Source organism: Zingiber officinale, chromosome 3B (genome assembly GCF_018446385.1).
Source record: "Zingiber officinale cultivar Zhangliang chromosome 3B, Zo_v1.1, whole genome shotgun sequence".
NCBI classification, from domain to species: Eukaryota; Viridiplantae; Streptophyta; class Magnoliopsida; order Zingiberales; family Zingiberaceae; genus Zingiber; species Zingiber officinale.
Genome location: NC_055991.1, coordinates 30,152,403 through 30,178,098, shown reverse-complemented (window position 1 = coordinate 30,178,098; position 25,696 = coordinate 30,152,403).

Here is a 25,696-nt window from a genome sequence, read left to right as displayed (position 1 = left end):
GGACACAACTAATTGATGTGGAGAGGATGATGATGCACCCGATCGACGTCTTTGCGCCATTATGATACTAGCTGATTGATGTAAACCTTAGAATCCTTCACTATTGGCGTGCGAACAGTCCTGATTTTTAATTAAACTGAAATGCTTGATGTCGCTTAAGAAACACTCGAGCTCACTAAACTAGGGTTTCACAAGAGGGAACTGCACTCGCATGTCACGAAGATGGAGGTACACTAATGATCGAATTTATTTTTTTAAAATCAAAGTAATTTAAAAATGTGGTTCGGATGCCTGAGAAATGATGACTGATCAGAAGAGATTGGCGAGAGGGCTATATTCTGTATTACACATCATTTACCTACGCCTTTTGGTAAATACCAAACGGTGATATGTCTTTTGATAAATACATTAAATCTAGTACGTCTTTTGGTAAATTGTCGAATATCTTTTATCATCACAATGACATTGATATGTCAACATTATACTCAGCTGAAAAATAATTTTATATTTTTAAAATTAGTTTTTATCTTTTTAAAAGTAATTATTTAAGGTTTAGAGTTTAGGAACAGCTTTTTTTTTTTAAATATATTATTTAAATCGATTATTAATAGATTGGACTAACTTCCACCCGCTCACAATGACATTGATGAGTGAACAACATTATGATCGGCTGTAAAACAATTTAATTTTTAAAAATTATTTCCTATTCTTTAAAAAAGTAATTGTTTATATTATTTAGATATAACATTGCTTGAGAAATTTTAATTACATAAATTGAACCATTTCGAAATGCATAAAAAAATTACTTTTGTACATATTACTACCAAAAAAAAAAAACATAATTTTAGGGACGAATTTAGTGACTAATTTTCTAAAAATTTTCATCGCAAAATTTTTTGCGATAAATTTTGTGATAAAAATATATTCGTCACAAATCAGTCGTTGCTAAATTTTGCAACGAAAAAAAATAATTCGTCCCAAATTTTATGACAAACTATAATTTTCGTCACAAATTTTGTTACAAATATACACCATATAGTGTCTTTAAATTTAGGACGAAAATATATTTTCATCCCAAATTAGGAACCAAAATTCATCCCTAGTTTGGGATCATGAAATTTGGGAAATCAAGGTAACTCGGATTTGGGGACGAACCCAAATTCGTCCCAAAATGGAGACAAATTTTGATTTGTCCTAAATTCGGGACGAATCAATTCGTCCCTAAGAACATGGTGCAAGATTTTTGGATGAACCCAAATTCGTCCCAAGGTTCGTCCCAAATTCGGGATGAACCCGTATTCGTCCCAAATTCGGGACGAACTCAAATTCGTCTCAAATTTGAGATGAACCTTAGTTCGTCCCAAATTTTGTCCCAAAATAAAAAAAAAAACAAAACTTCTCTACTATTTTTTTTTATTTTCTTTATCCTATTTACATATCAAATATATCATTACATAATCTGATCTATAAATCTCTTATTATTCCCATATTCAAATTTAAAATATATTAGCCAAACTTCAACACACATCATATTTATACACATCCAAACAAACAAAACTACACATCCAAAAAACTACACATCCCATATCTAACATTCAAATATGTCAACTTAACACACATCATATTTATACACATCCAAACAAACAAAACTACACATCCAAAAAACTACACATCCCATATCTAACATTCAAATATGTCAACTTAACACACATCATATTTACACATGAAAACAAGAAGTAGTTTGGTTTAACAACTCATAATCCAAATAACAAATACATCAAAGCATCTAAAGTATAAAATAAAATACTAATCGTCATGCTTCAGGAGCTTCGTGCGCCTTCTTCCATTCTTCGTTCTTCTTTTCTTGCATCAAATTACAAATGAATAATAACTAATGATGCGGATATAGCTTTGGTATAGAAGTAATTGAAGGGAAAGAGAGGGGCAATTTGGTCTTTTCAGGATTAGGGCTTTTGAGTTTATAAGCCAGCACTGTTCATCTCCACAAGGGGGGCTCTTCGTGGCTTTCTTCCGCCGCCACCAGCAACCTCCTTCGTGGGTCTCGCCGGCACCACTGAGAGACCGCCGCAGGCGTCGTGATCTCTCCTGCCGAAGGAACGCCGTCGCCAGGAGGGACTGGTTCGAGATTTTTGCGCCGCCAGCCCTCTCGCGCAGGGAGCTAACGCCGACGCCGACCAACTTCCCTCCCTCTCCCTCGTCGCCGACACTCCTATTCTCTTCTCCTCCTCGCGGCGACGCCGCCGGATAGACTGGCCACAAGCTCCTGCTCCCCTTTGTAGATTGGCCTTGTGTGGAAGATATGAGATTGATGAGGGTGGCGGATCGAGATCGGCTGTGGACACTACGTCGCAAACCCTAGGCCAAGTTGATTCATAGTCTTTTGTATTTTATTCTTTACTACTTTGGCTGTCTACCTCCTTAGGAAAGTCGCGCTCTCTCATTGCTGACCACTGACGCCCATCTTCGTATTCAAGAGAAGTTCCAGTTTCACAGCAATCCAACATTTTGGGAGTCAATTCATGCATCATTAAAATTTGATGCCATTCACGGACCATTCCCATTTTATGCTCATGCTTTCACACTCTTGATGACTCATTGACTCATGACTGGAGTTGAACAAGGGCCACCTCCCTTTGGTTGTCTGGGCAGGCATGGAGCTTGGCATCATGCATAGGTTATAGGGCCACAATGACTCGATCAGTACCGCGATCAGCTTACCCATCCATCCAAGGGCGTCCCCCAGGGCCAGGGTACGTTATTGTACTCCTTATTCATACTCGTCACTTATTTTATTGCTCTATTTATGCGACTACTTATATGTTCGCGGGACCCACCTCGAACATCGAGGTACCAGAGACCGGGGCAACCCGGTCGCTGGCTGTAGGTGTTGTTGACCAAAGGGCTTCGGACGACTTGGTCAACATAGAGGACAGATCACCATCTAGGTCATGGAGAGGCGGTCCGAGACCAGTGCGGTCAACATTCTGGACATGACATCCTGGCAAGTTCGTCTTCTCAGCTTCCCGACAAAATCAAATTGGCATCATCTGTGGGAATGCACTTGGTCTGGAACGTGAAGACGGACGACCCGGAAAGTTCCGTATTCCTCATGGTCTTGATGGGTTTCGACGAGTATATCGTATCCTCCTCACTCCACGGGTATTCGGGAGTCGAGAAATTTAATCAGATCCTCTATTGGTCGGCAGGGCAGTTTTTCAGTTATATTCTCTTTTGGTCATAGAATTTATCATAGCTTCTCGAGCGAGGACTCTCGTGCCAATCGACCGGGTTTCCATCATATCCGAGCCATCAGCTCGATGTTGAAGACCCCGTGCCGATCGACCGAGCGTATATTGTCTGAGTCACGAGCTCATTGACGAAGACCCCGTGCCGATCGGCCGGGCGTATATTATCCTAGCCATCGGCTCGATGTTGAAGACCCCGTGCCGATCGGCCGGGCGTATATTATCCGAGCCATCGGCTCGATGTCGAAGACCCTGAGTCGGTCGACTGAGCATATATTATCCGAGCCACGGGCTTGATGTCAAAGACCCTGTGCCGATCGGCCGGGCGTATATTATCCGAGCCACGGGCTCGATGTCAAAGACCCTGTGCCGATCGGCCGAGAGTATATTATCCGAGCCATGGGCTCGATGTCAAAGACCCCGTGTCGATCGACCGGGCGTATATTATCCGAGCCATCGGCTCGATGTCGAAGACCCCGTGCCGATCAACCGGGCGCATATTATCTGAGCCACGGGCTCGATGTCAAAGACCCCGAGCCGATCGACCGGGCGTATATTATCCGAGCCACGGGCTCGATGTTGAAGACCCTGAGCCGGTCGGCCGGGTGTATATTATCTGAGCCATGAGCTCTGTCAGAGACTCTCGCGCCGATCGGCCGGGTTTGAGTTATATTAGAAAACTGTCGAGCGACGACGTTAAACTCTAGAGTCGAACTGACAACTATAAAAACCCTGGCTTGAAGACCGTCGAGCGACGACGTTAAATTCTAGAGTCAAACCGGCGACTATAAAAACCTCGGCTTGAAGACCGTCGAGCGGCGACGTTAAACTCTAGAGTCAAACTGGCGACTAAAAATATCTCGGCTTGAAGACCGTCGAGCGGTGACGGTAAACTCTAGAGTCGAACGGGCGACTATAAAAATCCCGGCTTGAAAATCGTCGAGCGGAGACGTTAAACTCTAGAGTCGAACCGGCGACTATAAAAATCCCGGCTTGAAGACCGTCGAGCGGCGACGTTAAACTCTAGAGTCGAACCGGCAACTATAAACCCCCCGGCCTGAAGACCGTCGAGCGGCGACGTTAAACTCTAGAGTCGAACTGGCAACTATAAACCCCCCGGCCTGAAGACCGTCGAGCGGCGACGTTAAACTCTGGAGTCAACCGGCGACTATAAAAATCCCGGCTTGAAGACCATCGAGCGGCGACGTTAAACTCTAGAGTCAAACCGATGACTATAAACCCCCCAGCTTGAAGACCGTCGAGCGGCAACGTTAAACTCTAGAGTCGAACCGACGACTATAAAACCCTGGCTTCACGGACTAGTTCATAGGATATTCTTTCTCCCCCGTTCGGGTCGAGTTTATCAGTTATTTCATCTCCCCCGTTCGGGGTCGAGTGGTCTTCACTGGTCTCGGACCAGCTTTAGTTATTTCATCTCCCCCGTTCGGGGTCGAGCGGGCAGCACTGGTCTCGGACCACCTTATCAGTTATTTCATCTCTCCCGTTCGGGGTCGAGTGGTCTTCACTGGTCTTAGACTAGCTTTAGTTATTTCATCTCCCCCGCTTGGGGTCAAGCGGGCAACACTGGTCTCAGACCAGCTTCAGTTATTTCATCTCCCCCGTTCGGGGTCGAGTGGTCTTCACTGGTCTCGGACCAGCTTTAGTTATTTTATCTCCCTCATTCGGGGTCGAGCGGGCAGCACTGGTCTCGGACCACTTTATCAGTTATTTCATTTCCCCCGTTCGGGGTCAAGTGGTCTTCACTGGTCTCAGACCAGCTTCAGTTGTCTCATCTCCCCTGTTCGGGGTTGAGCTATCTCCGATGGTCGCGAGTTCTCTATTGGTTTCGGACCAGAGTATCTCATAGGCTATGCGCTCGTTCGGCTCACGACTTTCGTCTCCAGGCGCATTAAAGTTCACGGGCTATGCTCCCGCTCAGTTTTCGGGCTCCACTGTCGTCCAGCGCTGCTTCGCCTCTCGCACGGTATTTTTACCTAGACGCTCACTTGGCGCTCGCCCACTCGCTCACCCGGATAGCATCCTCGTGGTCACGTGCTCGGCATCATCCGCCCGACGTCTATCCACTCGATCGACATCCTTCCGATCGCCCGATCGGTATCTTCGTGGTCGTGTACTCGGCACCGCTCGTCCGCTCGGTCTACTCGTGGTCCCGCATGTCGCTCAATCTACTATTAGTTTACTCGTTGCTCGCTAGACGCTCGCTCGACGCCCACTCGGCATCGGTCCGGTGGCCAACTTGGCATTGTTTCTCGTTATTCGCTCGACATTACGACAGCTACTCATTCGACTTGATAAGACGAGCCCAGGGATCTGAGTTCATGTCCGGTAGCGATTTTGTTTTGGGCTTGGTCTAGTCAGTCGGACTTGCACCTCCTTCGACTAGACTTGAAAGGGAGGCTTGTGATGTAGATATAGCTTTGGTATAGAAGTAATTGGGGGGAAAGAGAGGGGCAATTTGGTCTTTTCAGGATTAGGGCTTTTGAGTTTATAAGCCAGCACTGTTCATCTCCACAAGGGGCTATGCGCTCGTTCGGCTCACGACTTTCGTCTCCAGGCGCATTAAAGTTCACGGGCTATGCTCCCGCTCAGTTTTCGGGCTCCACTCTCGTCCAGCGCTGCTTCGCCTCTCGCACGGTATTTTTGCCTAGACGCTCACTTGGCGCTCGCCCACTCGCTCACCCGGATAGCATCCTCGTGGTCACGTGCTCGGCATCATCCGTCCGACGTCTATCCACTCGATCGACATCCTTCCGATCGCCCGATCGGTATCTTCGTGGTCGTGTACTCGGCACCGCTCGTCTGCTCGGTCTACTCGTGGTCCCGCATGTCGCTCAATCTACTATTATTTTACTCGTTGCTCGCTAGACGCTCGCTCGACGCCCACTCGGCATCGGTCCGGTGGCCAACTTGGCATTGTTTCTCGTTATTCGCTCGACATCACGACAGCTACTAATTCGACTTGATAAGACGAGCCCAGGGATCTGAGTTCATGTCCGGTAGCGATTTTGTTTTGGGCTTGGTCTAGTCAGTCGGACTTGCGCCTCCTTCGACTAGACTTGAAAGGGAGGCTTGTGATGTAGATATAGCTTTGGTATAGAAGTAATTGGGGGGAAAGAGAGGGGCAATTTGGTCTTTTCAGGATTAGGGCTTTTGAGTTTATAAGCCAGCACTGTTCATCTCCACAAGGGGGCCTCTTTGTGGCTTTCTTCCGCCGCCACCAGCAACCTCCTTCGTGGGTCTCGTCGGCACCACCAAGACCGCCGCAGGCGCCGTGATCTCTCCTGCCAAAGGAACATCGTCTCCAGGAGGGACCGGTTCGAGATTTTTGCGCCGCCAGCCCTCTTGCGCAGGGAGCTTACGTCGACGCCGACTAACTTCCCTCCCTCTTCCTCATCGTCGACGCTCCTATTCTCTTCTCCTCCTCGCGGCGACGCCGCCGGATAGACCGGCCACAAGCTCCTGCTCCCCTTTGTGGATTGTCCTTGCGTGGAAGATATGAGATTGATGAGGGTGGCGAATCGAGATCTGCTGTGGGCACTACGTCGCAAACCCTAGGCCAAGTTGATTCATAGTCTTTTGTGTTTTATTCTTTACTGCTTTGGCTGTCTACCTCCTTAGGAAAGTCGCGTTCTCTCATTGCTGACCACTGACGTCCATCTTCGTATTCAAGAGAAGTTCCAGTTTCACAGCAATCCAGCATTTTGGGAGTCAATTCATGCATCATTAAAATTTGATGTCATTCACGGGCCATTTCCATTTTATGCTCATGCTTTCACACTCTTGATGACTCGTTGACTCTGGAGTTGAACAAGGGCCACCTCCCTTTGGTTGTCTGGGCAGGCATGGAGCTTGGCATCATGCATAGATTACAGGGTCACGATGACTCGATCAGTACTGCGATCAGCTTACCCATCCATCCAAGGGCACCCCCCGGGGCCAGGGTACGTTATTGTACTCCTTATTCGTACTCGTCACTTATTTTATTGATCTATTTATGCGGCTACTTATATGTTCGTGAGACCCACCTCGAGCATCGAGGTACCAGAGACCGGGGCAACCCGGTCGCTGGCTGCAGGTGTTGTTGACCAGAGGGTTTTGGACGACTTGGTCAACATAGAGGACAGATCACCATCCGGGTCATGGAGAGGCGGTCCGAGACTAGTGTGGTCAATATTCCAGACACGACATTCTGGCAGGTTCGTCTTCTTAGCTTCCCGACAGGATCAAATAACATTTATAACAAAAATATATATATATATAAAACATATCAATGATATCATATTGAAATAAGACATCTAAAGCTTATGCAACTAACTTTTCAATGCCATGTCCCCTTGCCTTTATCTTTGTTTTTCTTATTCTTTAAATTTCATTATGGCTCCTAATGGCTATAAGGAAATCTTGGTTATTCTCTTAAAGATCAGAGAGGGGTAAACAAATAAATCAAAGTGGGAAATAAGTTTGCTTCAATTTTCCTAATTCCTTTTCTTTCATCTCTTCGAAGTGAGCTTCAACTTTGTACAAAACCCACTTACCATTAGAAAATCACTTCAACATACTCAGTGAAGTTTCATAGCTAGAAGAAGCAAGAAATCCAAGAAAGATTAACCAAATAAATCTAGAGGAAGTAAAATAATTGGAATGCAGAATTTTAACATAAAATGATTTTTACACCATTAATACAACAATATCATAAGTTCATACCAGCAAGAATAAAAAAATCCACTATTGTAATCCAAGGTTAAAAAATGTAACTACAGAAGATTTTTTTTTTCTTATACACATATATATTCTTTTGTTAAACATCTTGTCCAAATCAACTGTGTCCTCGTCCTATCACCATGCTATATTATGCTTTTAAAATTATTCATCCAATTGATCTATTTGATAGTGCAGATATTCTCTTAAGGATTTCAATAATGAATGCATATAATTCAACTATCTAGTTTTTGTGACACACTATATGAATTATCAATATCTGAATATGATGTGTCCTAATACATGGTTATCATAATATATCAAAGACTTAGATAGCAAAAAAATATCATTTATCCTTATTTGCATGAAACATACATGAAATAAAACTTTTAATTAAGCGTAATAAAAATATATAGATCATGCAATAAAAAATACAGGTATCAAATGTTTATGACATAATAAAAGTATTAAAACATATATAACTAAATTTGAATAGATTAGTAATAGATAAATAAAAAATATAAAACATTGCATAACATGCAAAGTATCAAGGTAAAATAAAATTTTAAAAGGAACTATAACAATACATGTAAAAAAAAATCTAATATAAAACTTACCATAAATTAACTAAGATTCACCACCATCGCCATCATCATGATCACCATCGCCACCATAGATCATGTAATCAAAAATACATGTATCTAATGTTTATGACATAATAAAAGTATTAAAACATATATAACTAAATTTGCATAGATTAGTAATAGACAAATCAAAAATATAAAACATGGCATAACATGCAAAGTTTCAACATAAAATAAAAATTTAAAAGGAACTATAACAATACATGCAAACAAAAATCTAATGTCCCAAATCTCTATTTTTTTTAATTAAGAATAATGTGATAAAAATGCGGATGCATGACCTAAACATTTCGGAATGACATGAAACGAGTTCCTATGTGTTCGTATCGATCTCCTGATCATAATGATGACCTCAAACATTTTTTCGCCCAATATTTTAAGGTTCATAAATTTTTAAATCAACAATTAAAAATTTTATTTCCCAAAATTTAAAAACCTCAAAATATTAGGTGAAATTTTTTTTCATGTCATCAATATGATCAGAAGATCGATACGAATGCATAGAAACTCGTTTCATATGATTCCGAGGTTTGTAGGTCATGCATCTACATTTTTGTCACATTTTTTCTGATTTTAAAAAATAAAAATTTGGGACGAACTTTAGAGTTCGTCCCAGAGCTAGGACGAACTTCAAAGTTCGTCCCAAAATTAAATTCCCTTAAAAATTCAAAATAAATTGTTTCAAAAAATAAAAACTAGCCCTAGAGAGCTCGGAATGACATGAAACAAATTTCTATGTGCTCATATCGATCTTATGACCATATTAGTGGTCTCAATTATTTTTTCCTCCTAATAAAATTAGATCTATAATTTTTGAATATCAAAATGACTTTAACATTTTCAAATCTAACTCTTTGCTTTTTAGTAACTCATAGGTTCTATAAATTTGATCTATTCAATTTAATTATGGAAAATTTTATTAGGTCTTTTAGTTCACTAATATGGTCATGAGATCGATATGAGCACATAAAAATTTGTTCCATGTCCTTCCGAGCTATATAAGTCAAGTTTTTATTTTTTGCAAGATTTTATTTTGAATTTTTAAAGAAATTAGATTTTGGGACGAACTTTTTAGTTCGTCCCAGATCTAGGACGAACTCCAAAGTTTGTCCCAAATCTCTGGTTTTTTTTTTTAAATTAAGAATAATGTGATAAAAATACGGATGCATGACCTAAACACCTTTTATTGACATGAAATGAGTTTTTATGTATTTGTATCGATCTCCTGATCATAATGATGACCTCAAACATTTTTTTCGCCTAATATTTTGAGGTTCATAAATTTTTAAAATGAAATTTAGGGTTTTAAAAGATTAAAGTCATTTCGTTTTAAAAAATTTATGAAGCTCAATATATTTAATGAAAAAATGTTTTATGCCATCAATGTGATCAAGAGATTGATATGAACACATAGGAACATTTTTATATCATTTTGATGTCTATTGGTCTAGTTTAGATGCATTTATTTTGAAACAAATTTTCAATATTCATTATAAATCTGGGACGAATGGAAATTCGTCCCATTTGCGACAAAATTAAATTCGTCCAAAAAATTAGGATAAATTTACTGACTTTGCGACAAAATTATGTTTGTTGTTATTTTCCCATGATTATTTTTTCGTTATTGTTTTCGTTGCTAATTAGCGACGATTTAGTTATTCATTGTTAAACGTGGTAAATTTACGATGAAAATAATTCGTTGCAAATTTTTATACCCAAAAAACTGTTTTTTTTGTGTCAGTGTATCCAAAATATCTTTGACTATACGGTAACATTTTAAAAAAATTACTAAGGGTCAAATTTAATTATTTGAACAAATAAAAATACTATTACATTATTAAGATTATATCTATAAGAAAAGTATTTTTTTAACGAAAAAGCAAAACTATTCTTTTAAAACTAAAGAGGATAACCATTAAAAAAATACATTTTTTTTGTCATATAGGAATATTTTACATGAAAAAAAACCAATATTTTTCAATTAACGTTGCTATGTTTTTTAATAATTTAAAAAGATTTTACTGTCACAAGATTTGATTAATGCTAAAATATTTCTAAATTTTTTATTTTATTATAAAAATACTCCGGATTAATATATATATATATATATACCATTTATACCGCTCATTTATTGAAAACCTCTAATCTAACCTGAAAATTTTTAATTTCTAAATTATGTTTTAAAGATAAATAAATTATTAAAAATTGAAAGAGGGGAAAAAATAACTATCAGATTATTCACTTGAATTTTAATGTACAATACCTAACTCGGAACCCAATATTTCAATTAATTTATAAAGTTACTAACTTATCAACGTCACCTTCTTAATATGAGCGAATTAGACCCGATCCACTATAGTGATTGGAGGAATTTGATGACCCCCACCTGCTAAATAAGTATGAACCATTAAATCCTTTCAATCACTGCCCTTAATTCAGAAACAGAAAAGGATAGATGGAACTAGAGGATCCGCTTGTCTTAATACAATTATAATCTCATTATTTCTCTTTCATTAACTCAATTAGAAAACCACTACTCTAAATAGAATAAATTTAGGAAAATTTCTAAAATTACTAACTTTTATCCCTAATTAAAACATGTCAACTCATCAATCCACTAACACACTAATATTTTATTCATAATCTCTCCCTTAAATTGACATTACAAATGTAACAATCTATTTAATAAAAATGGAAACTTTAAACTCCGTGTAGAAATACCAATACTTTTCTAAACTTTTAAAATGTAAAAATTTTGAAAGGCTTTGTTAGTATATCAATAATTTGATTTTCTCTTTTTAACCATATAGTATTGTATTTTTAAAAATTTTATTATTGAACTATTATCAAGATTTAAATCCATTCTCTGTGAAATATATTTTTTTAAGAATTTTCTTTAGTTTTTTTTCATAAATTCACTTTATACCAATTGTCTTCAGGAAGATCACATTTTTTTTTTTTTCAATTTTTATAATTTCTCCATTTGATTCTTTGATAGCCACATTAAAAATAGTAGGTCATAATTTGAAAATAAAGCAAAACACTTAAGTGGATCATCACTTTTATCAATTCCAATTACCTTATAATTAGACATACATATTAGTCAGTTTATACACGTTGTGACTTTTATGATACAGTTTAAACTAGACTTTGATATACTATTCGAATATTTTGAATAATTTTCTCATGTTGCTCAATCTCTATAAGTTGTTGTATTTTCTCGTTATCATCAAAATCTATCTAAACATTTTCGTATAACATCAAGATTGCTATTGATTTTCTTTATAGAAAGATTTAGAAGTGAGTTTAAAACTAAATCGAAACGAATTGATTTTTTTTAAACTAACCAAACCAACCAATTTTTTCATAAAAATTTGAACAAATCAAATCGATAAAATATTAATTAAATCAAATTTTAAAACTGAATCAAAATCAAATTAATTGATTTTTTTTTAAAAAATGAAATTTTGAAAAAAATCAAATAAATTTTTAAATTCGATCGATTAATTCATTTTAACTAAATATTTGCTCTCCTAAATGATTATATAATCTATAAATTTTTCATGTATTACTCATACTAAAAAAAATATATATTTTTCATCTTTGTTGTTTAACTTCTTTTTCTTTTTATCTAGAATATTAGCCTAAACAGTACATCTAAAACTCCAAAAATGATCTATCAGATTTTCTTCCCCTCTAAGATTTCTCTACATCTTTTATTTGAAAACACATATAAAAAGCTTGATAATTAATTTATTAAAGAGATGTTAAACGAAGAATTAATATATTTATATTTTATTTATGTCGATTAATCTTAACAGTGATCAATTCAATCAGGTAGAAAAAGTGTTGATAATATATGATCCGTTAATCTACTATTTTTAAATCAATCATTTATTAAAAAAATATTCATTAATTTACCACGTTAAAATTCCATCCTTAAAGGGAGAGGAGAAACAGCACGTGGTATTTATCTACAACATAATTAAAGGATAATTAAAGGGAGAGGAGAAACAGTCCTGATACATGCCTTGAAGGATAAGTTTATTATAATAAAATAGAAAATATTTAGGAGAAATTTTTTTCCCACCCCTTGTAAATTGAGAGCATGTCTCTTGGACTATTTGTTTATGGTTTAGGGAATGTGTCATTTATATTTACGATCAGATTGTCGATTCGATCCGATTGTAATTAGTTACGATTTCTTCTTAATTTCATCATCCTTATTAAATTATAGTTTGTTTCGGAGCGGGTCGCCGGATGCTGTCCGGAGGTCATCGGTGGTGGACAAGTGGTTAGGTTGCTGGACATCGAGCGAGGATAGCCACTGGACAGCCTCCGACCGTCCGCTCCGAACCAAACTATAATCTGATAAAGACGATAAACCTAAAATAAAATCGTAACTAATTATAACCAGATCATCATCTTAATCCGGTCATAAATATAAATGCTACGTCCTCTAGAACATAAAAAATGATGAGAACCTATCTCAAACTCCCCCGAACTTACTTTCCACTCTAATTTGTCAGGCGACAGGCGACATCCTTCTTGTTAATGATTGGCCAACTTCCAGCTCACCATGACAACGATGTGCGAAGAGAATTATGCTTGGTTTATTGTCTGAAAAACAATTTAATTTTTAAAAATATTTTCTATTCCTTAAAAAATAATTGTTTTTTATTATTTAGATATAACACTGCGAGAAACTTACTTACGAAAATGAACAATTTCGAAATGTATAAAAAAATTATTCCAAAATATCTTCGACTATGCGGTAACATTTTTTAAAAAATGACTTAGGGTCAAATTTATTTATTTGAACAAATAAATTTTTATTACATTATTAAGAGTATATCTATAACAAAAGTATTTTTTTTTAACTAAAAATCGAAAGTATTCTTTTAAAACTAAAAGATAACCATTACAATACTTAAAAAAAGATAATGCTAAATATTTCTAAATTTTTTATTTTATTATAAAAAAACTCCTGATTGAAATATCGATAAATTAGAAAAAAATCCCCAATGGTAATCATAACTTTGCATGCAATCCCCATGCCTAAAAAACTTTGTTTCCACTCCCTGCATGCAAAGTATTACTTGTTTCAACTCCCTCATGCAAATATTGATACCTAAATTGCCCCTCAGATTTTTTAGGTACAAAAAGTCCAAAATTGAGTACAAAAAGTCTGAAAACGAGTATAATTCTTCTTAAAGTCGGTACTTTATATTAAAAATCGAGTATATTTTCTATCAAAATTGTCCTTCTTATTTTTTAGGTATAAAAAGTCTAAAAATAAGTATAATTCTTGTTAAATTCAGCACTTTACACTATAATCCAGTACTCTATACTAGGATCGAGTATATTTTCTATTGAAATTAACCCATATTTTTTAGGTACAAAAAGTCAAAAATTGAGTACAAAAAGTCCGAAAATGAGTATAATTGTTCTTAAAATCAGTACTTTATATTAAAAATCGAGTATATTTTCTATTAAATTCAGCACATTAAACTAAAACGAGTATATTTTGAGGTGAAAAAAAGAATCGTACTCAATTTAATAGAAAATATACTAGATTCTAATTTAATATACTGAATTTAAGAGGATTTATACTCATTTTTGGACTTTTTGTACCTAAAAATATCATGGGCAATTAGGTAAATATGTTTGACTGGGGAGTGAAAAGGAAGTTTTTCATGGATGGGGACTGCATGTAAAGTTGAGTTTACCAATGGGGAGTGTATGCAAATTTACCCTATTTTATATTTTTAAATTACCATTTAAATCGCTCATTTATTGATGAAACCTCTCATCTAACTTGAAAAATTTCAATTTCTAAATTATGTTTTAAGGATAAATAAAATTATTCAAAATTGACAGAGGAAAAAACATAGCTATGTTTTTTTGATAATTTTTGATCCAATCATACCGTTTTGACTGAGTTTTTTTTTTTTTGTTGTTCTATTAACTTGGTTTTATTTGTTGTTTGATTATTCATGAGCATAATTCATTTTATCATCATGAGTAGTCACACAGAAGATTCACTTCAATTGATTAGTGTCCGATTGGATGGAAAAAAATATTTGTATTAGAGATATGTTATAAAAAAATTTTTACGGGGAAAATTTATGTGGGCATATGTTTCAAATGTGCGAGTTCAACCTATGGACATTGATCCAGTCCAAAATCTGAGTCAGAGGGACCGCCGGGTGAGGTGGATGGAATATTGACCGAATCGTGACGTCCCGAAGGGGGTATGCTGAGATGACTTCTATGTTGACCAAGTTTTCAGAAGTCCTCTAGTCAACGCTACCTACAGCTAGGGACCGGGTTACCCCAATCCTTGGTACCCCGAGACTCGAGGCAGATCTAACGAATATATAAGTAATAGACTGAGACATATATTAATGAAATGAATGTAGAGTGAGTACGGAGAACGTACCCTGGCCCAGGGGGACACCCTCGGATGGGACGTTGCTCGAGTTGTTATAACCCTGAAGAGCAGACGATTATGGGCAGGCTGGATCTGACGGTGAAGAGCCGGACGCAGTGGCACAAAACTAGATGTGACCTCGGCACGCAGGCCGGACTATGACATCAACATGTAGGCCGAGATAAGACACCGACACGCAAGTCGGGATAAGACGTTGGCACGTAGGTCAAGACACGATACACAGACAGGAGCAGTGCATAAGTTGGAACACAGTGCATAAGTCAGATCCGCGCAAGGTCAGAACACAATAATGACACAAAAGCCGGGAACAAAATAGTGGCACACAAGTCGGAGGCATATGACGACGAGGAAGCTACACCAGATAAGAGTTGGAGTCTTAAAGACGGCGACAACTAGCCGTAATGCGGCAGGGGCCGCTGCTGCGGCATGAAGGGCAGGGCTGTAGTTAGCCACCGTGGCACCCCAATGTGCAGACGGCGAAGGAGACGAGATGGCCGGATATGGCGCTGAGAGGTTCAAACGGCGAAAGAGACGAGGTGGGGAGCGATGCTTCGTCGCTGGATGTGCTGGCAATAGCTAGGGAAAGAGGAAGAGGAAAAGAAGAGGTGTCGACGTCATGTGCAGTGCGTCGGCGTGGTCATCGACGAGCGGCGAAGGCGACTAAGTGGCGTCAGCATGGAGAAGATGAGGCGTCAAGAGCTCAGCGGGAAGGAGAGCCAGGGGCATGCCTGACCGGCAGTGATGGTTGGCCGTTGTGACGAGGAAGCAAGTGGGAGCATTGTCGGAGAGCAGCTGTTGATGTTGGCGTCGGTCCCTTGCGCCGGCGGCGTGCTCCCGTGCGACGGCGATGACATAGGAGGTGGAGAGAAGGGAGGAGGGGGTGACTGGAGGAGGAAAAAGAGGGGAGCAGCCGGCAGTCGGCGTCCTCATCAGCGAGGAGCGTGGGAGGGAAGAAGAAGGCCTCTCCTTGGTTCATGTTGGCGGCGATCCAAACACCAAGCAGCCCCCTGATGCAGTGCCCCATTTCCCCTCTTAAAGCCCTAACCAGTGAGAAGACCAAAATGCTCCTGCCTTTCCCTCCTAATTTCTTTTCTGCCCCTAAACCATCTCCGTATCACAAGCCTCCCCTTCAAGTATAGTCGAAGGAGGCGCAAGTTCGACTGACTAGACCAAGCCAAATGAAAAATAGAATCGCTACTGAATGCATAGTCATATCGCGAGGCCTGTCATATAACGTCGAATGAGCAACTGTGGCGATGCCGAGCTGAACAGGGGATGGAAAGCTAAGCAGACGAACGAGCAAATGTTTAAGGGGCGATCAATCAAATAAAAGTGTGTCAAGCTGAATAACGTATGGAATGTCGAGCTGAGTGACATAAGAAAAATGCATGCCAAGTAAACGATCGATCGAATGCCGAGGGACACCGAGGGATATTGAGAAGACGATCGAGTGATGCTGAGCAGAGCGATCGAGCAATTATGCAAATGCAAAGCGAGAAGTAAAAAAACAAGTGCCGACCGGGCGATAAATGCGGGGCAAAGCGACGAGTGAGACACGAACAACGGGTGCATGACAGAACAACAAAATAGATGTGGACGACGAGTGCAAGGCGGAACGGCGAGTGAGTCGCGAGCTATGAATGTCGACCATGCTATTGTTAGAGTGTATACTAAAAGCCTAGCTTTTGGTATAAACATTTATCTAGAAATAAGAATCACATTGGTCAAATGTCTACATTTATGATAAATGTAGTTGCTCAATTAATTTATATTGAAGATAACATGGTGTGTGGTGTCACACACAGAAGATCATGTTATCGGTTCCTTATAAATTATAAACAGTAGCTCACGACCAAGATGGAAAGGAACAAACCATTGGAAGGTCGTAGTGTAATTAGGTATTAGTTTATCTGAACTATATAATTACACTAGTACACTTAGAGTGTATTGAGTAGGACCATTTGAGTTCATTCCTTTTATACTGACTTTATAAAGGAACAAAGACCTCAGTTATTATGGAAGTATGTGCTCTTAATCCTAATATAATAACAAGCACATATATTTGATATTTATTTCTTTAATTTATCAATGGGTGAGATTTAGTTCGATGAATCAATAAGCCCGATAAGTTGGGAAATGATATCACTTATAGTGTGTGTTGTTGATTATAGAAGGAAACTGTGTCCTAGAGATACTAGGTTGAGAATGCCCCCAAGAGGAGCTCAAAAGGATTGTCATGTTAAACCCTGCAGGTGGACTTAGTCCGACATGACGATGAAGTTGAGTGGTACTACTCTTGGAGCTAGATATTAATTAAGTGAGTTGTCAGTAACTTACTTAATTAGTGGACATTTGTTATCTTAAACACAGGGAGACTAACACACTCATAATAAGAAGGAGCCCAAAAATATAATTTGGGATTGGTGTGGTAGTTCAATAATAATTCTCTAGTGGAATGAATTATTATTGATAAAATTAAGTTGTGTGTTCGGGGCGAACACGGGATGCTTAATTTTATCGGGAGACCAAAACCAATTCCTCCTCTCGGTCCCTATCGTAGCCTCTTGATTATAGAGTACTATACCCACCTATACCCACCTTCTTACCCATCCTATAGGGGGCCGGCCAAGCTAGCTTGGAGACCAAGCTAGGGCCGGCCATGTTTTGGTTCATGGGTAAATTCATGTGGCCGGCCCTAGCTTGAACTCAAGCTTAGGTGGCCGACCCTATTAAAATAAAAAGGAATTTTATTTTTAAAATTTTTCTTATGTGGATAACATGATTTAAAAGAGAGTTTAAAAATTTAAATATGTCCTTTTATAAGATTCTACAAAAGATTAAGAGAAGAGTTGAATCTCTTTCCTTATTTGTAGATTAAAAGGTTGATTTTAATTTTGGTAAAAACTTCCTTTTAATCATGTTCATAATTTAAAAGAGAGTTTAAAAATTAAAATATCTCTTTTATAAAGCTTCTACAAAAATTAAGAAAAGATTAGATATCTTTCCTTATTTGTAGATTGGAAGAGATTTTAATTTTTTAAAGATAACTTTCTTTTTATCCACATGTTTAAAAGAAATATTTTAATTTATAAAATTTCCTTTTTATTAACCATCATGAAGGGAAAAATTATTAGAGAAATTTTTTATAAAATTTCCGGAAACAAATTAGGAAAGTTTTAATTCTTGATTGAATTAAATTTCCTTTGCTTGGTTTAAAGTGGCCGGCCACATTGTTGATGAGAAAAAAATTATTTTTAATTAAATAAATTTTCCTTATCAATGGAAAAAGAATTAAGGAAATTTTTATTTAAATTTCCTTATTTGCCAAGGCCATGGATTATAAAAGAGAGGGTAGAGGTGCCTTCATGGTTAACAACTCTATTATTTTTCCTCTCTCTTTTTCTTCCTTGGTGATGCCATCCTCTCCTCCTTTCTTCTCTTTGATGGCCGAACCTCATCCTTCTTGTGGAGACTCATATGGTGGCCAGATCAAGTTTAGAGAAGAAGAAGAAGAAGGAGAGAAAGAAAGCTTTGTTTCTAGCATCCCTTGGAGCATGGTGGTGGTGGCTGAACCTCTTCATACTAGAAGATGTTTTGATGGCCGAAACTTGCAAGGAAGAAGAAGGTGCTTGGTGGTTCTCATCTCGGAAGATCGTTGCCCACACAACGTCCGAGGTTAGAAGAGGAATACGGTAGAAGATCAAGAGGTTTTTCTAAAAGGTATAACTAGTATTTTTCTTTCCGCATTATACTAGTTATTTTTGGAAATAATACTAAATACAAGAGGCATACGATTCTAGTATTTCGAATTTGTTTTCGATATAGTGTTCTTTTGTTTTTCTTTTCCTTGTGATTTGATTGTTCTTTTCGGTTAACCTAAAGTTATTTTAGGAAATTAAATATTAGCTTTCCATAAAAGGTTTTGTCTAGTCGGTGGTGGTAGCTCCCATATCCAAGAAGGCCATGTGCCTCGCCACGTCAGTACTGGGAACCAATTATGGAAATTAATATTTAATGGAATTAATAACTTAAGGTGATTTGGGTCGAGCGTGTTAAGTTCCGCAGGAGATCCAAGTCTAAACCTAAAAGAACAAATAGATTAAGTTTTGGATCAAACGTGTTAAGTTCCGCAGGCGATCCAAAATTTAATTTAAAAGAACACATGGTAGCTAGGAAAAGGTTCAGACCTTTGTACAAAATTTTTGTACAGTGGAACCTCTAGGTTTTCCGAGTAGCAACCAACAATTGGTATCAGAGCTAGGGTATTGCCTCTGTGTATTTGGTATTAGTTTAATTATGCACATGTCATACATAATTTAGGCAGGTTAATAGTAGAATATGCTAACTTTGTGGATGCAGGATCCAACTATTATGGCTTATAGTTATTATGTGTGTGATTGGACCCTTGGACATGTCAAGGGCATTTTATTGTGTGTGTATGATTGTATTATAAAATACAGCAGGAGCTGTATTTAGTTTTATTAGGATTTTATTTTTTGATCTAGATACATGTACATTCCTTCGAGGAATATAGGATCAAAAAATGTAAAATTCTATTTATGTCGCGGATCGAGTCTTGCAAGGCGTGGAACCTTTTGAGGACCAAAGGCGCAGTGGAACAAGGAGCAAGATGGATGCGACAACTAGACCCGGTGGCGGTGGCCAAAGATGGCAGCAGCTAGGGTTGGCAACACACGGAGGACAACTAGAGATAAAAGCCATAATAGTTGAAAATTAGATTTTCTATTTATTGCTTTTATATTGTGCTGTGTGTGCATGTTGGTTTACATATTTAGTAGGCTAGCATAGTTAAAATTCCTCATTTATAAATAACTAAGTGGGAGAGGGATTTTTAAGTAAATCCCATGGTCTCCATTACTGGTTTGTAAGTGATGCAAACAAGCTTGCGCGTTGGCTCTGAGTGCCTTCCTCCATAACGGATGAGCTTGTTTGTGGATCACTAGAACAGACTTTCATTTTTGGATGACTATAGGAAGTTAATTAAGAGCGTGTGATCTTCCCCAACGGAAGGGGCATAATCTTATTAATGGACTTAGTGTCAAGTAATGGTATACACTTAGACACATTTAATAGTATCCTCCCCAACGGAGTCACTACTATCACTTGTGTGACCAAAGGGAAACCAACTATTGATTTGTCATAAAACTAGATTGACAACATAATAAAATTAATAAAACCCTCTTACAAATGTTTGAATTTGTATACGTCCACACTAACGTGGCATACAAGATTCATGATGTTTGAGGTAATTTTATTTGTCAAAAGTTATATTGACAAGATAGTCAATGGGTAAAACCCTCCTCTTACAAATGATGAATTTGTATACATCCACACTAACGTGGCATGCAAAATTCACGGTTATTGAGGTGTTGGTGAATTTAAATAATATTGTTTGAGGAATCAATGTTATTTTAAATTCAAAGAGTTTTGACCAAATATTTGATCAAAGACAGATCAACTATTAATTTTATTCGTCATAAAGTAAAGTTGACGAGATAATAAAATTAATGAATAAAATCTCCTCTTCGATTTTGTATACACAAAATTCATGGAGATTTTAAGGAGTTGATCTTGACCAAATATTTTTGTGATTCTTAGGATGTTTGTCAATCCCTAGTAGTCATACTATAGAAAAAGACTTAGTAGTCCCAATTGTAATGATTGGAAATAGGACTTGGACATTAAGGTAGACTGTCTTCTTAGAACTAAGAACAATTTAGGTGTATTTAATTCATTAGTTGAAACATGTCTAGTGGTGTTATCTACCAGAACCTGGAGTGTAGATACAAGATGCCATTAATCATGTCTGCAATTCATTGCAGGGTTCCAGGAAACCCGACAACTAAATGAAAGGTAAATCACCGTCCACATGGGCACTACTGTAAAAGTGGTAGCTGTTGCAGTGAGAGATGTTTATCCTTTGATAAGAATAAAATATAGATTTTAAGTAATTGTCTTTACGTACCAAGTTTAGAAAGAACCTGACTTCAGTTTCTAAACTATTATAGATATTGTGTCTATTTTGATAACAAAGTTGTTATCAAGAAAAATAGGGAAGTTATCTATTCTGGTATGATGGTTGACAATTTATAATCCAATAACTCCCACGATGCAACAAATGGAAATTAGTAACACATCTTCTAATTTTAAGAGAAAGCAACCTTCGGAAATGAACCAATTATATCTTTGGCATCTAAAGCTAGGTTATACTTGAGTAGGATTTATTGGTAGCTGATGAACTTTTGAGTTCATTGGTAGTGGAAATCTTTCCAACCTGCGAGTCTTACTTGGAAGGAAAATAACCAAGAAGCTTTGGAGTCAAAGATATGTTGAAATCGGTTCATTCTGATTTGTGTGATCCTATGACTATCCAGACAAGAGGTAGTATTGAATATTTTGTCTATTTTATAGACAACTATTCAAGATACAAATAAATTTACTTAATGTACCGCAAGACTAAGTACTTTGATTAGTTCAAAGAGTACAAGGCTGATGCGGAGAAATGTTAAAGTAAAAGTCACTATGGTAAGATCGTAGTGGCAAGTACCTCTTGGAAGAATTTAGGAGTCACTTATCAAAAGTAGAGATTCAATCCCAACTAACTGCACCTGGTACACCCCAACAGAATGGTGTAGAAAAAGGAAGGTATAGGACTCTTATGGAAATAAGTAGATTGATGAGTTATTTAGAAAATTACCAAAATCATTTTAAGGATATACTCTGGAAACGGAAGTGAATATAGTACCTTCCAAAGACAGAACTCTCTACTCATATAGAATTGCTGAATAGGCGTAAGCCTATTTCGAAGCATATTCGGATTCGGGTAGTCCAACACATATGTAGAAGAGAGACAATGATAAGTTGGACAAGAATTCACTTGTTTGTGGGTTATCCTAGAGAAATGAAAGTAGGTTTATAGTCTTAAAAATCAGAAGGTCATTGTTAGCATCAATGACCGTTTTTTTAGAAAAGGACTATGTAATAAACTATGTGCCCATAAGAAAATTTGTTCTTAAGGAAATAATAAAAGATATGTCTAATCTAGTACCAACTGTACAAGATGAGATACCACAAGGAAACTGCAACACGTATCACAAATGATACACAATTACAGAAAGTGCCTTGTTGTAGTGGGAGGGTTGTTAGGCAACCTAAATAGGTTCATTTTTTGGGAGAGTTTTTGGACTCGATCCCTGGAGGACATGAACCTGATCTCTGGTCATATAATGAAGCACTCCAAGATAAAGATGCAACATCTTGGCAAAGAGTAATGAATAACAGAATTAGAATATATGTATTCTAATAAAATCTAGAAACTTGTAGAATCACCAAATGGTGTAAAAGTCGTTGGGTGTAAAAAGGTCTATAATAGGGAAAGAGGGATAGACAGGAAGGTAGTAACTTTCAAAGCAAGGCTTGATGAAAAAGGAAACTTTTTTACTGGTAGCCATGCTTAAGTCTATCCGGATTCTTTTATCTATTTGGCAAGTGGATATCAAGACAACATTCCTTAATGGAAGTCTTGAAGAAAGCATCCATATAAAGTAACTAGAAGGGTTCATTGCAAAGGGCTAAGAGCATCTTGTGTGCAAGCTCAATCAGTCTATGGACTGAGGCAAAGCTTCAAGATCTTAAAACATCTGGTTTATCAAAGTCTATGGATTTAGTAACCGGATAAGTCTTGTGTATACAAAAGGTGTGATGGAAGCGTGGTGGTATTTCTTGTACTATACGTAGATAACATTTTTAGTAGTTGGAAACAATATCAAAATGTTGTCAGAAGTAAGGGTATGGTTTTCCAAATAATTCGATATAAAGGACTTGGGAGAATGTATATATTCTTGAGATCAAAGTAATAAGTGATCGCAAGAAAAGAATATTTTACTTATCCCAAGCTTCATATATCAGAAAAATCCTTGCTCGTTTTAAGCATGCAAAACTCCAAGAAAGGTTTCTTAACTTTTTAGGATGGAGTAACTTTATCTAAAGATATGTCTCTGTAGACATCAAAGGAGATAAAGGAAATAAAGGCAGTTCTTTATGCTTCGGCTGTCGGAAGCCTAATGTATGCTATGCACGAGATCAGAAATCTGTTTTGCCAAGGGCATAGTTAGCAAAGTAACCCTGGACAAGGACAGTGGATTGCAGTAAAGCATATATTAAAGTACCTTAGAGGCACTAGAGAATATATGCTAGCTTACAAGGCAGTTAATTTGGTCCTTGTGGGTTGCATGGATTTTGACTTCCAATCGGATAGGGACAATAATAAGTCAACCTCGGGGTTTTGTGTTTACTTTAGGAGGTAAAGTCATAACTATGGAAGAGTGATAAGCATAGGTGTTTTTCTGGACTCCACCATAAAAGTTTAGTATATGGCAAACCTCTGAGGTAGCCATAAAAGCTGAATGACTCAATAACCTCAAGATAGACTTAGATATGATTTCTCGTTTATCTAAAGATTATTACAATTTATTGTAATAATATTGGTGCAGTAGCAAACTCGAAGAAACCATAAGTCTATAAAGGCAAGTAAACACAATAGAGCGCAAGTACCACCCAATACGAGAAATCGTATAAACGAGGAGAAGTTGTTGCTGCCTAGAATGCATCAGATGATGACCTATAGATCTTTTCACTAAGGTCCTTAAGGCGAGAGCTTTTGATGGACATGTTAAAGGGTTGGGAATCAGATGTATGGCAGCAGATATGGCAGCTTAGTCTTTTAGTATAAGTGGGAGATTGTTAGAGTGTATACTAAAAGCCTAGCTTTTGGTATAAACATTTATCTAGAAATAAGAATCACATTGTCAAATGTCTACATTTATGATAAATGTAGTTGCTCAATTAATTTATATTGAAGATAACATGGTGTGTGGTGTCACACACAGAAGATCATGTTATCGGTTCCTTATAAATTATAAACAGTAGCTCACGACCAAGATGGAAAGGAACAAACCATTGGAAGGTCGTAGTGTAATTAGGTATTAGTTTATCTTAACTATATAATTACACTAGTATACTTAGAGTGTATTGAGTAGGACCATTTGAGTTCATTCCTTTTATACTGACTTTATAAAGGAACAAAGACCTCAGTTATTATGGAAGTGTGTGCTCTTAATCCTAATATAATAACAAGCACATATATTTGATATTTATTTCTTTAATTTATCAATGGGTGAGATTTAGTTCGATGAATCAATAAGCCCGATAAGTTGGGAAATGATATCACTTATAGTGTGTGTTGTTGATTATAGAAGGAAACTGTGTCCTAGAGATACTAGGTTGAGAATGTCCCCAAGAGGAGCTCAAAAGGATTGTCATGTTAAACCCTGCAGGTGGACTTAGTCCGACATGACGATGAAGTTGAGTGGTACTACTCTTGGAGCTAGATATTAATTAAATGAGTTGTCAGTAACTTACTTAATTAGTGGACATTTGTTATCTTAAACACAGGGAGACTAACACACTCATAATAAGAAGGAGCCCAAAAATATAATTTGGGATTGGTGCGGTAGTTCAATAATAATTCTCTAGTGGAATGAATTATTATTGATAAAATTAAGTTGTGTGTTCGGGGCGAACACGAGATGCTTAATTTTATCGGGAGACCAAAACCAATTCTTCCTCTCAGTCCCTATCGTAGCCTCTTGATTATAGAGTACTATACCCACCTATACCCACCTTCTTACCCATCCTATAGGGGGCCGGCCAAGCTAGCTTGGAGACCAAGCTAGGGCCGGCCATGTTTTGGTTCATGGGTGAATTCATGTGGCCGGCCCTATTAAAATAAAAAGGAATTTTATTTTTAAAAATTTTCTTATGTGGATAACATGATTTAAAAGAGAGTTTAAAAATTTAAATATGTCCTTTTATAAGATTCTACAAAAGATTAAGAGAAGAGTTGAATCTCTTTCCTTATTTGTAGATTAAAAGGTTGATTTTAATTTTGGTAAAAACTTTCCTTTTAATCATGTTCATAATTTAAAAGAGAGTTTAAAAATTAAAATATCTCTTTTATAAAGCTTCTACAAAGATTAAGAAAAGATTAGATATCTTTCCTTATTTGTAGATTGGAAGAGATTTTAATTTTTTAAAGATAACTTTCTTTTTATCCACATGTTTAAAAGAAATATTTTAATTTATAAAATTTCCTTTTTATTAACCATCATGAAGGGAAAAATTATTAGAGAAATTTTTTATAAAATTTCCGGAAACAAATTAGGAAAGTTTTAATTCTTGATTGAATTAAATTTCCTTTGCTTGGTTTAAAGTGGCCGGCCACATTGTTGATGAGAAAAAAATTATTTTTAATTAAATAAATTTTCCTTATCAATGGCAAAAGAATTAAGGAAATTTTTATTTAAATTTCCTTATTTGCCAAGGCCAAGGATTATAAAAGAGAGGGTAGAGGTGCCTTCATGGTTAACAACTCTATTATTTTTCCTCTCTCTTTTTCTTCCTTGGTGTGGCCGGCCATCCTCTCCTCCTTTCTTCTCTTTGATGGCCGAACCTCATCCTTCTTGTGGAGACTCATATGGTGGCCGGATCAAGTTTAGAGAAGAAGAAGAAGAAGGAGAGAAAAAAAACTTTGT